Raw genomic sequence first — 13958 nt, 5'->3', positions numbered from 1 at the left:
GAATACTTCCTTGTCAAATTACTCCTTCCAAAGTGTATCACCTCACACTTTTCAGGGTTAAATTCCATCTGCCACTTATCTGCCCAATTGACCATCCTGTCTATATCTTCCTGTAGCCCAAGACACTCAATCTCACTGTTAACCACCCGGCCAATCTTTGTGTCATCCGCAAACTTACTGATCCTACCTCCCACATAGTCATCTATGTCGGTTATACAAATAACGCATAATAGGGGACCCAGCACAGATCCCTGTGGTATGCCACTGGACACTGGCTCCCAGTCACTAAAACATCTTTCTGTCATCACCCTCTGTCTCCTACAACTAAGCCAATTTTGAATCCACCTTATCAAATTACCCTGTGCATTGCTTTCTTTATAAGTCTCCCATGTGGGACTTGTCAAAGGCTTTGCTGAAATCCATTTAAACTACACCAACTGCGCTACCCTCATCTACACACATGGTCACCTCCTCAAAAATTCAATTAAATTTGTTAGGCATGACCTCCCTCTGACAAAGCCATGCTGACTATCCCTGATCAAACCTTGCCTCTCCAACTGGAAATAGGTTCTCTCCTTTTACATATTGAATTGACCTAAAGTGAGTTTTTTTGCAGCATCAGTGAAGCCCAACAACATAAGAATGTCTGATCAATTTAGCATGACCTGACACTGAGAAACATGTTGGTATTAGTTCATTAGAACAATCGCGCTCAGGCCATGACAACGAAGAACTAATCAAATGGCTTACAGTGCTGGTGTGCAACTCCTACTTGCTAGCAAGGAAAGTATTCTGTACTTGGACAGTTTTATTTATGCAAAGCGTTCCTCACAAGCTAAGTAAAAGCTTAGAGCATGCGGGACAAAGTCAACGCCATGCATTTAGGTAAACTCCAGTGAGTTTTGAAAGTGCCAACAGGAAACAAGGACTTTCAGAACGCATTTTAATCTTGGTTTGGTAATGTATTAAGTAACATATAGTCACAAACGAATGTGTAGATATCTTACAATTTGGTGCTTCATAGCAATGACACCGGATGTTGACAGGAAACAGCGATAGTGAAGGAAACTGGAACGGTGCATTTAAGATTTACATCCAAACCTTTCATTTCAATGTGCAGGATTTTCCCAAATATACCTGTACATCCAATACAGATCTGTGAAGGTTATACTCGCTTTTTAATAACACCTCACCTCGTTGTTTACTGTGTTGCTGCAATTTTTAGAATTAATCATTTCCGGCTTCTCCTTCCTGATGGACTCATTCCGGAGATAATTCTTGTCTGTCGATGACCTGCATGTGTTGGGGGTTATGAAGTCTCTCTTTGTTGACTGCAATGTTGAACATGACTCATAGCGGAAACTCTGAGAAAGTGGATCACCCCCGAATACCTCTACATAGTTTGGTGGTATGTGAAGACTTCTACTGGTCTTTTGAATTCCGTTCAGAGAATGTCTTGTTTCAAAGCAGCAACAAATACCCAGTGGGCAGTTCTGGTCATCGAAACCATTTCTGCTTCTATGAACCTTAATAGCAAGGATGATCAAAATCACTAGAAAAATGGTACAAATTACTCCTAATGCTATGACCAAGGAAAGGCTCAGATCAGAAGTGAAGCCTGCATATTCAGACGATCCACTGACGCTGGAGAATGTTTCAGTGTCACCACCTACCACAGATAGAATAATGGTCACTGTGGCAGAAAGTGCTGGTGTTCCATTGTCTTTTACCACAATTACTAACCTTTGCTTAGAGGCATCTTTATTGGCAATAAGACGGATAGTCCAAATTTCTCCAGTGTCTGGTGAAATAGTAAAGAGGTTATGCTGGGTAGCCTGAAAAATCGAATAAGAAAGGCGAGAGTTCTGACCGGCATCAGCATCAGTGGCTGATACCTTCGCAACCAAGTAGCCTGGTTCTGCAAACCTGGATATTGTCTCTACTGCTGTTGACCCATACTCGGCTAATGGGCGCACGATCACTGGAACATTGTCATTCTGATCAAGGATAATAACTTTCACTGAAACGTTGCTGTTGAGTGGTGGGAACCCAGAATCCTGGGCTTGAACTTGGATCAGAAATGTTTTCAATTTCTCGTAGTCAAAAGATCTCTGAGCTAATATGATCCCAGTCTCCGAGTTGATGGAAACGTAAGTAGACACCGAAGCGTTCTGAATCTGAGTTTCCAGGATGGAATAGTTTAGTCGGGCATTCTCTCCTATATCTGGATCAAAGGCTTTCAGGGAGAATATGGAGGCTCCAACAACGTTATTCTCCATCACGTTTGCGGTGTGTAAGCGCTGAGCGAACCTTGGCGCATTATCATTTATATCTGAAACCTCTACTCGAATGGTTTTCTTGGATGTGAGAGGAGGGTTTCCTGAATCCGTACAGGTTATAGCGACGTCATATTTGGAAACTTTTTCACGATCCAGTAAATGCTGAATAAGCAGTCTATAATAGTTCTTCAAAGATGAATCTAGTTTAAAGGGAAGTTTATTTGAAATTTGACATTGTACCTGCCCATTTTTTCCTGAATCTTTATCTGCTGCACTGAACAGAGCGACTACAGTTCCAACTGGAGCATCTTCTGAGACTGTACTGGACAAAGACCTTAGTATTACCTGAGGCGCGTTATCATTCACGTCAATAATGTCCACTAAAATATCACAGTGCTCGGGTACTGCGTAAGGGCCCTTGTCCATTGCTTGAATGTTAACCTCAAAAGCTTTGTTTTCTTCATAGTCCAATTTCCCTTTCACTCTGATTTCACCAGTTTTGGAATCCACATCAACAAGTTCACGAACTCGAGCTGAACTATGACTACTGAGCGAGTACATTACCTCTCCATTTAAACCATCGTCCAAATCAGTAGCATTTAATGTGATTATTAGGGTTCCTATGGGTGCAGTTTCCAAGAGACTGACTCTATAAACCGACTGGGGGAAAACAGGCGCATTGTCGTTTACGTCTTTTACTGTGATTATAACCTGAACAGTACCTGCCCTTACAGGGTTCCCGCCGTCCTTGGCTATGAGCGTTAATGTGTGGGTTGATATCGTTTCTCTATCCAATGGCCCCTGCAACACCAATACCGGGAGCTTTCTTTCCCCGCTGTGCATTTGAACATCGAGAATAAAATAATCGTTCGGAAGGAGCTGGTACGTTTGTAGCGAGTTGTTTCCAATGTCCGGATCGTGCGCCGAGTCGAGGGGGAACCGTGCACCCGGCGCAGCGATCTCTGAGATTTCAAGGCGGAATTGTCTCTTCGGAAAACTGGGAGCATTGTCGTTCACATCGAGAATCTCCACTTCTACCTGGTGCAGGTTGAGCGGATTTTCCAGCACAGCATCCACGGATAACACACACGTGAGGCTCGACCCGCAAAGATTTTCTCTGTCAATTCTTTCCTTCACAGACAGAACTCCATTGTTTAAATTTACGTCCACATACTGCTTCCCGGGCCCGGGTGCAATCCGCAAACTGCGGGCCGACAGCTCTTTGACATCTAAACCCAAATCGGCTGCGATATTTCCGACAAAGGCGCCCAGTCGCAGCTCTTCAGGAATCGAATAACGAATCTGCCCCAAAACGAGACTCCACGAGACTACACAGCACACTATTTGGCATTTTAGCAAGCAATATCTTTGATATCTCATTTCCAGTCATCACATTCCAATTGTTTCAGTACTTGCACGCACTAATTATAATGCGTTTAAATTCTATTTGTATTGTTCGAAAAATAAAGCCAGTTAGCCACGATGTACTAAATAGCTGTTACGCTTAGCGAATCACTTTTTTTTTTCATTTAGACCTGCTCATTTCGCTTAAAACTGCCAGTGGATTCGCGCACAAATCCACCGAGCTGCTCGCTATCCAATTTTACACTGCGTCTGATCTTACGTGATGGTGGATGGGTTGTGAAGGGGGCAGTCCGGATCTCCAGCCACATCTCAGCTTTTGATTGGTGAACAGAGGCACACTGAAAATCAACCAATCAGGAATCTATTCGTTTCTTAAAGCTGGGAGGTCGAAAGCCGGCGGAGGATACTTACAATTTTTGTTGCACAGTTAAAATTGTGTTAAGCTTTCTTCAGCATCGTGGATATTCCTGTCTGTTGCGAAAAATTCTATTCACCTGAATTAATAAATAATTTAAGGTCACAAGTGGTCAAATTGCTTAGAAGAAATAAAGGCATAAGAAAAAGAACCAGCATAACTCATTATGCCTATCCAATTCAGTTCCATTTATAGCCCTCTATGATTATTCCATGACAGTTTGTCAAGCCCACCACACATTGATTACTCCTTAAGGAAGACTAAACTATTATCAGGTCTTTCTATAAATAAAACGAATCGGCGCCATGTCTTCCAAATCCATTCGGCCGGCTTATAAAATTGTTCTTTCTCCTTGAATTAACCCCAGTCACTGTGTCACGCATCCACTAACCCGTGAAATAACTTTCATTTTCTAATCGGCAAACTTTCTCTCGTCTTATAATTAGTGTCCGGGTTTGTGGTCTACAATTATATCTATAGCTTTGGCCATAATGAGATCAATGCATGTGCGAATATATAAATCTATCTACTTCTCTAAAGTGGAAATGAATGCAGGTTAATTCAATCAAAATCTATCCCAGAAGGTCTAAAATCATCATTTTCGCCTTTGAAACTCTTTCTACTGCAGGCATAACATCTTTAAACAGCAGGTCGCACTTCAGAACAGGTCATAGAAATATTTTGCAAAATGCCAGAATAACTGGCCATGTCTTTAAAAACACTGCCTTTCTTTTTGCCTTATTCCTAATCCTTTCACAATGACTGGAATATTTCAGCGTATCATATATGATCGTTCCCATAACTATCTTTATTTAGTTAATCAGCCTTAGGGGGGGTGGGGGGGAGGGGGGTGGGGGTGGAGAAAGCTGCCTGCATGCTCACAATAATTAATTATCTGTGATTGTCATCTTATGTTTAATCCATATGCATATTTCATACCTTAATACAACATTTGTACTTAATACATGTTACTCTGAGAATAATCATGTTTCGTTCGCCCCTAACTGCACACATAACCTGGCTAAAGCACACAAGAAGGCCATTCAACCCATTGTGTGCATGCCGTCTCTCTGTAAGAGCTAACCAGCTTGTCCCACTTCCTTGCCTTTACTCATAATGCTACAATATTTTTCTCTTCAGATAATTATCCAATCACCTTTGGAAGCTATGATTGAATCTACCTCCTTCACAACCTTTGGAAGCATGTTGCAGATCCTAACCATTCACTGCTTAGAAAGGTATTTCCTCCTGTTGCCTCTGTTTCTTTGGCCAATCATCTTAAATTAGTGTCGTCTGGTTCTCGACCTTTCTGCCAATGCGAACTGCCTTTCTCTCTCTCTCCCTACTCAGTCCAGATCCCTCGTGATTTTAACACCTCTATCAAATCTCCTCTCAACCTCTCTATTTGAAAGGGAACGACCCCAATCGCTAATATATCCATGTAAGTGAAGTGCCTCATCTGTGCAAACATCCCCATATTTTGTTATGCACTCTCTCTACTTCCTTCACATCGTTCATGAGGTGTAATATTCAGAATTGGATACAGTGCTTGAGCTGAGGTCGAAACAATTATTTTTAAAGGTTCACCAAAGCTTACTTGTATTTGGTAGCACTGAACTTGAGTATTGTTGAGAATGAGACATGCTGTTGAAACGTTTCGGCCTATACACATCAGGAGAAATGCAAGAATACCAAATTTCAAAGGAAACAACCATTTTTACTGCATGGGAAAGGGTGCAGATTGGCTGGCAAATGGAGAACGCACCAGGGAACATTCATCCCCTAAGTTTTAGTTCAGTTTCAGAAAGGATAAGTCGACTATGATTGGTTAAGGCATTGGCAAAGGGAATGTCCCAGGGAACAGCTTTCCCCATGCTTTTTTAATTGAAAAAGGTGCAATGTCTAGAAATGTTATTCCTGCTTGTAAAGGACATGGCCATGTGCATGAATATATGTAGATTCTATCAGGCATAAGTGAGCTGCATTGCGAGCCTGACTGATAGCATTAAATTATTTGTTAATGTAATTCTTAGCACCCTCAGGATTGTTCATTCCCCGTGGTGCATTCCCGATGGCAATCAGAGTCCACTTGCCAACCAATTTGCACCCTTTTTTCATGCAGTATAACGTGTTCCCATTGAAATTTGGTATGATTGGATCTGTCCTGATGAATGCAAGATGAAAAGCTTTGACAGTATGTCTCTTTTGCAGCAATATTCCTTGTTGTACTCTCTGCTTTTATTTTGTGTTTCTCACGTGTCGGTGCAGACTCGATGTGCCGAAGGGCCTCTTCTGCAATCTCTGATTCTGTGATTTATAAGCCCAGGATTCTTTTCACTCATTTTCTCAACCTCCACTGCCAGCTTCAACGATTTGTGCACATATAACTCCAGGTCCCTTTGCTCCTGCACCTATTTTAAAATCGTACCCTTCATTTTGTATTGCTACCAAAATGAATCACTTCGCACTTCTCTGCTTTAAATTTCATCTACCACGTGTCTGCCCATTCCACTACCTTGTCTTTATGTCTCCTTGAAGTCTTCATTATTCGGTTTACAGTTCACAATGCAATTTTTGTGTCATTTGCAAATTTAGTCATTACCTCTCAAAGGATTCCGTTTTTGTTAGGTACAATATTTCACTTCCAAAACCATTTCATGATACCCGTGGTACCTCCAATGATTTGTAATATCCTGTAGCTGGTTCTACTCTTTCAATTGGTCAGTTAGAATGACAATGTCATTGACTTCAAATTTCTGTGGGTGCCGCTTCGAAAGGAACAGTATTGAACAACAGGCCCTTGAAGGTGACAGTGTGGTTAAGAAAGCTATGCAATGCTTCCTTTTAATTTTGTGTGCAGGTCTGGTTACCACATTGCAGGAAGGACATGGAAAGAGTACAGAGTAGATTTACACGAATGTTCTCAGGGCTTGAAATTGCAGCTATGAGGAAAGATTGGATTGGTTAGGGCTGTTTTCCTTAGAGCAGAGGAGGCTAAGGGGTTATTGAGGTGACAAAATTATGCGGGGCCTATCTAGGGTAGACAGTAAAAATTTGTTTCTCATAGCTGAGGGGCCAATTACCAACGGGCATAGATTTAAGGTGTTTGGTCGAAGGATTAGAGGGGACATGAGGAATTTTGTTTTCACTCATGGGTGGTGGGTGTCAGGAATTCGCTTCCTAAGTTGGTAGATGAGGCCGAAATGCTCAACTGATTTACAAGGTACCGGGATCTGCATCTGAAGTTCTAACTTGCAAGACTACAGGCAGGTTCTGCAAAGTGGGATTAAAATGAGCTGCTAGCTTTTTTTTTCTCTTTTTGGCCAGCGTGGACACCGTGGGCTGATTAACCTCTTTATGCACCGTTACTTTTCTATGGTTCTAACCTTTAAATAAAACTTTTCAAAATTCATTCATAGGATGTGAGCATTGCTGCGAATGCTAGAATCTGTTGCCTATTCCAAACCGCCCTTGAGAAGGTGGTGGTGAGCCACCAAGCTAATCAAATTTAATTAAAATTTGACCTTGGGTGTCGATTAGTCACTTCAGTCCCTATGGACTCAACAGGTCACCTAAGGCCTCAGGTATAGCAATGGACACAACATTCTCCCATTCCAGCAACACCCGGGTTTGAAAATAACATGGAACAGAGGCATGGAGTTGGGGTGAGCTGTGAGCTGCCTCGATCTGTTGATGAACTCCTACAAGAAAGATTCTGACCTGTCCCACTCCCTTTGCACTGGATTACCATACATCAGGTGTATGAGGTGGAAGTGCAAACAAAAATTTAGGAACAGCCCTTTCAAATAGTGGAAGAACGGTTTCAACCTCTTGCATATCCATGAAGCTCAAATGTATACAGGCTCCAGGAATTACAACCAGGTTGAGAGTCCCTGAAACTTCTTAAATACCTGTTGCATTGGGCTACTTTATACACCACACTTCAGACTAAACTCCCAATAGAAAAGGGAGGACTCCGATGCAGACGGCCTCTCACTGGGGGTCCAGGTTCCTCAGGATAGCTAGATCATATGACTGGGAAGCAGTTGGAGACGGTGATGTGGAAAATGTGCAGGAGCAGCTCATACATACAGCTTCTCTGTGCAGGGCAGAATGACATGGAGAGGAGTTCAAGAGACTAGGCAAGCTTTGAGGCACCAGCTCCTGCAGGACGATTTTGGGATCGGGTTTCGATGGAAAATTGTGCCTTGATGTGGATTAGTCAAATAAAATCGCTCCACATGCTTGAGGCTCCTCATCATACATCATGGAGACAGGACGAAGTGCTACCTTGAGCATCTTAATGGCTTTGGCCATGAACCAGATGTTGCCCTAAGGTCTATGCCACACTAGCCCCTCTGGAAACAATCCAGTCTTTCCTCCACCTTGAAGTACACCTGCAACTCTTGTCCACTTGCCAGCCAACCCCCTGCTCTCTGCCAGCCATCTTAAATTACGCTTCTGGAAGTATTTAATCTTGAGCAGCAACCCCCAGAGGACACTTGTCGCTCTCAGTGGGGAGAGCTGAGCTTGGATGTACCTTGTTCCAGATTTCAGTCAGATTCTTGTTAAAAGCAGGCAGCTCCTGTAAGGAGACACAGATGCCCTTCGGGTTTAAAAGCAGGAGCTGCATGGCATAATTGAGGACACACGGCCGACAAAAACAATATGGCATTATCACGCTCCATCTAAGACATTCCTCGATGTACAGGCATCTTTACAATGCCTGAAGGTGGAAAGTCATAACCTGAATATGGACATACATGAGCGTTTAGCCACACTCCCTAAGCGGGAGGCTCAGAACCATGGCAGCAGCAGATTACATTCTTTTACCCCAGAAGAAGTCATTGAGCTTCTCTATTTTGCCGATGAACCGAGTGGGAATGATGAAATGTCCTAATGTTACCCATGTACAAAGTATCAATTGATCCATGCAGCTGTCCTCTCAGCACTTCAGATGAAAAGTGACTCTGGCCTCCAGCTCTTTCCAGTTCACCAACCAGGCTTCCTTGAGAGGGTTAAGGTAGACTCTCAATTGGAAGAGAAAGCAGATGCTTCAAGGAGAAAATTTAGGTTTCTCTGACAGCAAATCCACCCACCATTGACTCACCAAGAGTACAGAACGTTTCTCCCGGGTGACCCTGGTGGAAGGTGTCATGAGATAGGTCTGCTGGCACTTGCTCATCCTTCACAAGTCAGTGGGATCCCTGACCATGAGAAGCACGTCAGAGGTATAAGGTGAGATATCATGCTCAATGCCCAGTCAGTGCAGGGTCAGTTGCATCAAACATTCTCGCAGGAAAAGCTCCAATGCAGATTGAATGTAACCAGCCAAAAAATGGGGCATCCCTGCTACACAATGCTACCGACGTGCTGTCAAAGACAGATTAACCTTAATAAGGCATTCTGCAATTATATGCTGCAGTTGAATCTTGGTGAGAAAACGTGTTCTCATTCCCAACTATAATGCCACGTCACCCAGTCCTAGAGGCTTGTCTCAGATCATCCGACTGAGCACATTGGTCACCTCTACCCGGCTAAACAGAGCATCCAGTAACTTGGCACCCATCAGGTTGCCCTTGGCAGGGCCTCCCATTAAACTCTGTAAGCATCTTCGCTGGACAGAACTTGGGTGAACATTGCCTTTAACAGGCACAGGCCTCGACATTGATGCACACCAGATATAAGATGAAGCATTTGTCATAAGTCAATAGTCCTGAGAACTACTTATTGACCACTACACCCCCCATCCCCACCACCCGACACACACACACACATACACACACACACCTTTTTTCCTAGTGGGCAGAAGAAAGGGGAGCAGGGTCTCAAGCATTTCTTCACTTTGGACATTCGTAAAACTATTGTTTCATTACAGGATAGTACATTAAATCTTTGCGAACACTGAGGCTGTATTACTTGTCCCTATGTACCTAGGCGATGTGTTTATAAAACTTAAGAAAGTATTGATATTTTTCAATGAGTATGTCATTTTGACACGTTGTGATGATTCAGTCAAACATACACCATCCTATTTTAATTGCCTACTTTAATTTGATTTGTGCCAAGAATCCATATATTCACATTTGTGGATTAAAATTCAAATCCAGGAGAAAAAGAGTGGCACATGCATGAGCACTATGCCCTTTTTGCTGTTGTGCATGAGCTTCAATTTCAATTAGAATAATTGGTTGGAATGATCATTACTATTTTGGCTGCCAAGGGTAGCATACTACAGGTAGCATGTTCATAAAGTATGTTGAGTGTGATGGCGTGTGAAGGAGTGACTGGCGTTGGAAGGTGCAGTCTCTCCAGAAAAATCAAGATTTTTTTGCACATGTTCATGCATGGTTGTCCTTTCACTGATATCTGATGTAGTTACTGATTCTCTGTTGACACATAAATATTCAACAAGAATAGTCTTAGTTATTGAACTGACCTAAACTCAGTATTTCTGCAACTTGTGTGAAGCATACCCATACAAGTTCACCTGATTAATTTGTTCTGGATCTCAGGAACCTTCTGGTATTATTTAATTGCAGCCACTGGGCTGAGACCAGAATAACGGAAAATTTACCAACCTGTTTACAGTATCTGCACTCCTATTCTGCTGCCAAAGAAACTGCTCTGTGCTTGCACGGACATGCATGGTGCTCAGAGTCCCTCTCCATAAAGTTAAAAGATAAATGTTTAGAGAGTGAGGAGAATGCTCATATTTCCTATGAATTTAACGAAACTCCTGTGGCTTTGGGCCTGACCTAACTGCCTAACTAACCAATACTGTGCATTGGTCAGTTAGGTTTAACAGGTTAAGCCTTGGTAAACTTATTAAAACTAACTGACCAATGCAAAGAATTTACCTATAAGTGCAAAAAAAGACTGTAAACACATCCTGAGAGAAACCACAACATAACAATGAAACTGGCACTTTAACTGTAAATGGAAATACTGCAGAATACTGTGAATAATACTTTTAATATACCAGTTATTCTCTTCATTTCAATGTTTTGCATTTTCACAAACATATCTGTAGATCTAAATCAAACCTGTGAGGATTTTCTTCTCCTTTTCGAAGCGGCTCACCTCATTGGTTACAGGGTTAGGGTAATTTTCAGAATTCATCAACCCTGGATTTTCATTCGCGTTAGATTTATTCCAGATATAATTCTTGTCTGTAGATGACCTGACCGTGTTGGGGGTCATGAAGTCTCTCTTTGTTGATTGCAATGTTGAACATGACTCATAGCGGAAACTCTGAGAAAGTGGATCACCCCCGAATACCTCAACATAGTTCGGGGGTATCTGAAGGTTTCTACTGGCCTTTTGAATTCCATTAAGGGAATTACGTGCTTCAAGGCAGCAACACGGACCCAGGGAACAGTGCTGACCACCCAAAGCATTTCTGCCATTGTGAACCTTAATAGCAAGGATGATCAAAATCACTAGAAAACTGGTAGAAATTATCCCCAAGGCTATGACTAAGGCATAGTTCAGATCAGCAGTGAGAACAGGATCATCCGATAAACTGCTCACATCAGGAAACGTTTCAATATCACTGCCAATCACAGATAAGATGATAATCACTGTGGCAGAAAGTGATGGTGTTCCATTATCTTTCACCACAATCACCAACCTTTGCTTAGAGGCATCTTTATTGACAATACGACGGATAGTCCAAATTTCCCCAGAGTCCGGTGAAATAGTAAAAAGGTTATGCTGGGTAGCCTGAAAAATCGAATAAGAAAGGCGAGCGTTCTGACCAGAGTCAGCATCAGTGGCCGATACCTTGGTAACCAAGTAGCCTGGTTCTGCAAACCTGGATATTGTCTCTACTGCTGTTGACCCATATTCGGCTAATGGGTGCACGATCACTGGAACATTGTCATTCTGATCAAGGATAATAACATTCACTGAGACATTGTTGGCTAGTGGTGGGGTTCCAGAGTCTTGGGCCTGAACTTGGATCTGAAAGTTTTTCAATCGCTCGTAGTCAAAAGATTTCTGAGAATAGATGACACCACTCTCTGAGTTAATAGAAACGTAGGTGGATACCGAAGCATTCTGAACCTGCGTCTCCAGAATAGAATAGTTTAGTCGCGCGTTTTGTCCTGCATCTGGGTCAAAGGCTGTCACGGAAAATATGGAACTCCCGATAACATTATCTTCCATCACGTTTGCTGTGTACAAACGCTGCCTGAAACGTGGCGCGTTGTCGTTTGTATCTGAAACCTCTACGCGAACGTTTTTCTTGGTTGTGAGAGGTGGGCTTCCTGAATCTGTGCAGGCTATGGTGACATCATACCTGGAGGTGTCTTCGCGATCCAGCCGATGCTGAATAATCAGTCTATAATAGTTCTTCATGGAAGACTCTAGCTTAAAGGGCAGCTTATTTGAAATATGGCATTGTACCTGCCCATTTTTACCCGAATCTTTATCTGCTGCACTGAACAGAGCGACTACAGTTCCAACTGGATCATCTTCTGAGACTGTACTGGACAAAGACCTCAGTGTCACCTCTGGTGCGTTATCATTCACGTCAATAATATTCACCAAAACTTCACAGTGCTCGGGCATTGCATCAGAGCCCTTGTCCATCGCTTGTATATTAATCTCAAAAGCATTTATTTGTTCAAAGTCCAAATCCCCTTTCACTCTGATTTCACCAGTTTTGGAATCCACTCCAAATAATTTACGGACTACAGCAGAAGTATGACTACTGAGCGAGTACATTATCTCTCCATTGGAACCATCGTCCAAATCAGTGGCATTTAATCTGATTATTAGGGTTCCAATGGGAGCAGTTTCCAAGAGACTGACTCTGTAAACCGACTGGGAGAAAACAGGAGCATTGTCGTTTGCATCTTTTACTGTGATTATAACCTGAACCGTACCTGATCTTACAGGGGTCCCACCGTCCTTGGCTATGAGCGTTAATGTGTGCGATGATATCTTCTCTCTATCCAATGGCCTCTGTAGCACCAATACTGGTAACTTTCCTTCCCTGCTACGCATTTGGACATCGAGAATAAAATATTCGTTCGGAAGGAGCTGGTACGTTTGTAGCGAGTTGTTTCCAATGTCCGGATCGTGCGCCGAGTCGAGGGGGAAACGCGCTCCCGGCGCAGCGATTTCTGAGATTTCAAGGCGGAGCTGGTTCCTTGGGAAACTGGGAGCATTGTCGTTCACATCGAGAATCTCCACTTCAACCTGGTACAGATTGAGCGGATTTTCAAGCATAACATCCAAGGATAATACACAAGTCAGGCTAGGGCCGCAAAGCGTTTCTCTGTCAATCTTTTCCTTCACAAATAAAACCCCATTGTCTAATTTTACGTCCACATATTGTTTCCTGGCCCCAGTCGCAATCTGCAAACGGCGAGCCGAGAGCTGCTTTATATCTAAACCCAAATCGGCTGCGATATTTCCGACAAAGGCGCCCAGTTGCAGCTCTTCAGGAATCGAATAACGAATCTGTCCAGAAACTAGATTCCACGATGAGAATACACAATACAACAGCTGGCATTTTATCAACAAATATATTTTATATCTCATTTCCAGCGTAAAACATTCCAATTTTTTCAGCACGATACTATACTGCTCATATCCTTTCAACAGTCTTTTTGGATTTGTTTTAAATCCGAGTTCTACGATGTGGAAAATACCTGTACGTTTTGCGAATCACCCGTCTGACTTCATTTAGATTTTCGCATTTTGCCTAAATTTGCCAGTGGATTCGTGCACAAATGCTACCGAGCTGCTCGCTATCCAATTTTACACTGCGTCTGATCGTACGTGATGGTGTCTGCTTCGTGAAGGGGGCAGTCCAGATCCCCATTCACATCTCAGCTTCTGATTGGTTAACACGGGCACTGTGAAATTCAACGAATCAGAATGCTCTC

General features: G+C 42.7%; 1 pseudogene; it reads right to left on the bottom strand.

Moving 5' to 3' along the window:
- Positions 1 to 1178: 1178 nt before the first annotated feature.
- Positions 1179 to 3659, bottom strand: LOC144685378 (protocadherin gamma-C5 pseudogene; annotated as a pseudogene).
- Positions 3660 to 13958: the final 10299 nt, after the last annotated feature.

The sequence above is a fragment of the Cetorhinus maximus genome, chromosome 10 (genome assembly GCF_964194155.1).
Source record: "Cetorhinus maximus chromosome 10, sCetMax3.hap1.1, whole genome shotgun sequence".
In the NCBI taxonomy this organism is placed as follows: Eukaryota; Metazoa; Chordata; class Chondrichthyes; order Lamniformes; family Cetorhinidae; genus Cetorhinus; species Cetorhinus maximus.
This window is presented reverse-complemented; position numbering and strand designations above follow the sequence as displayed.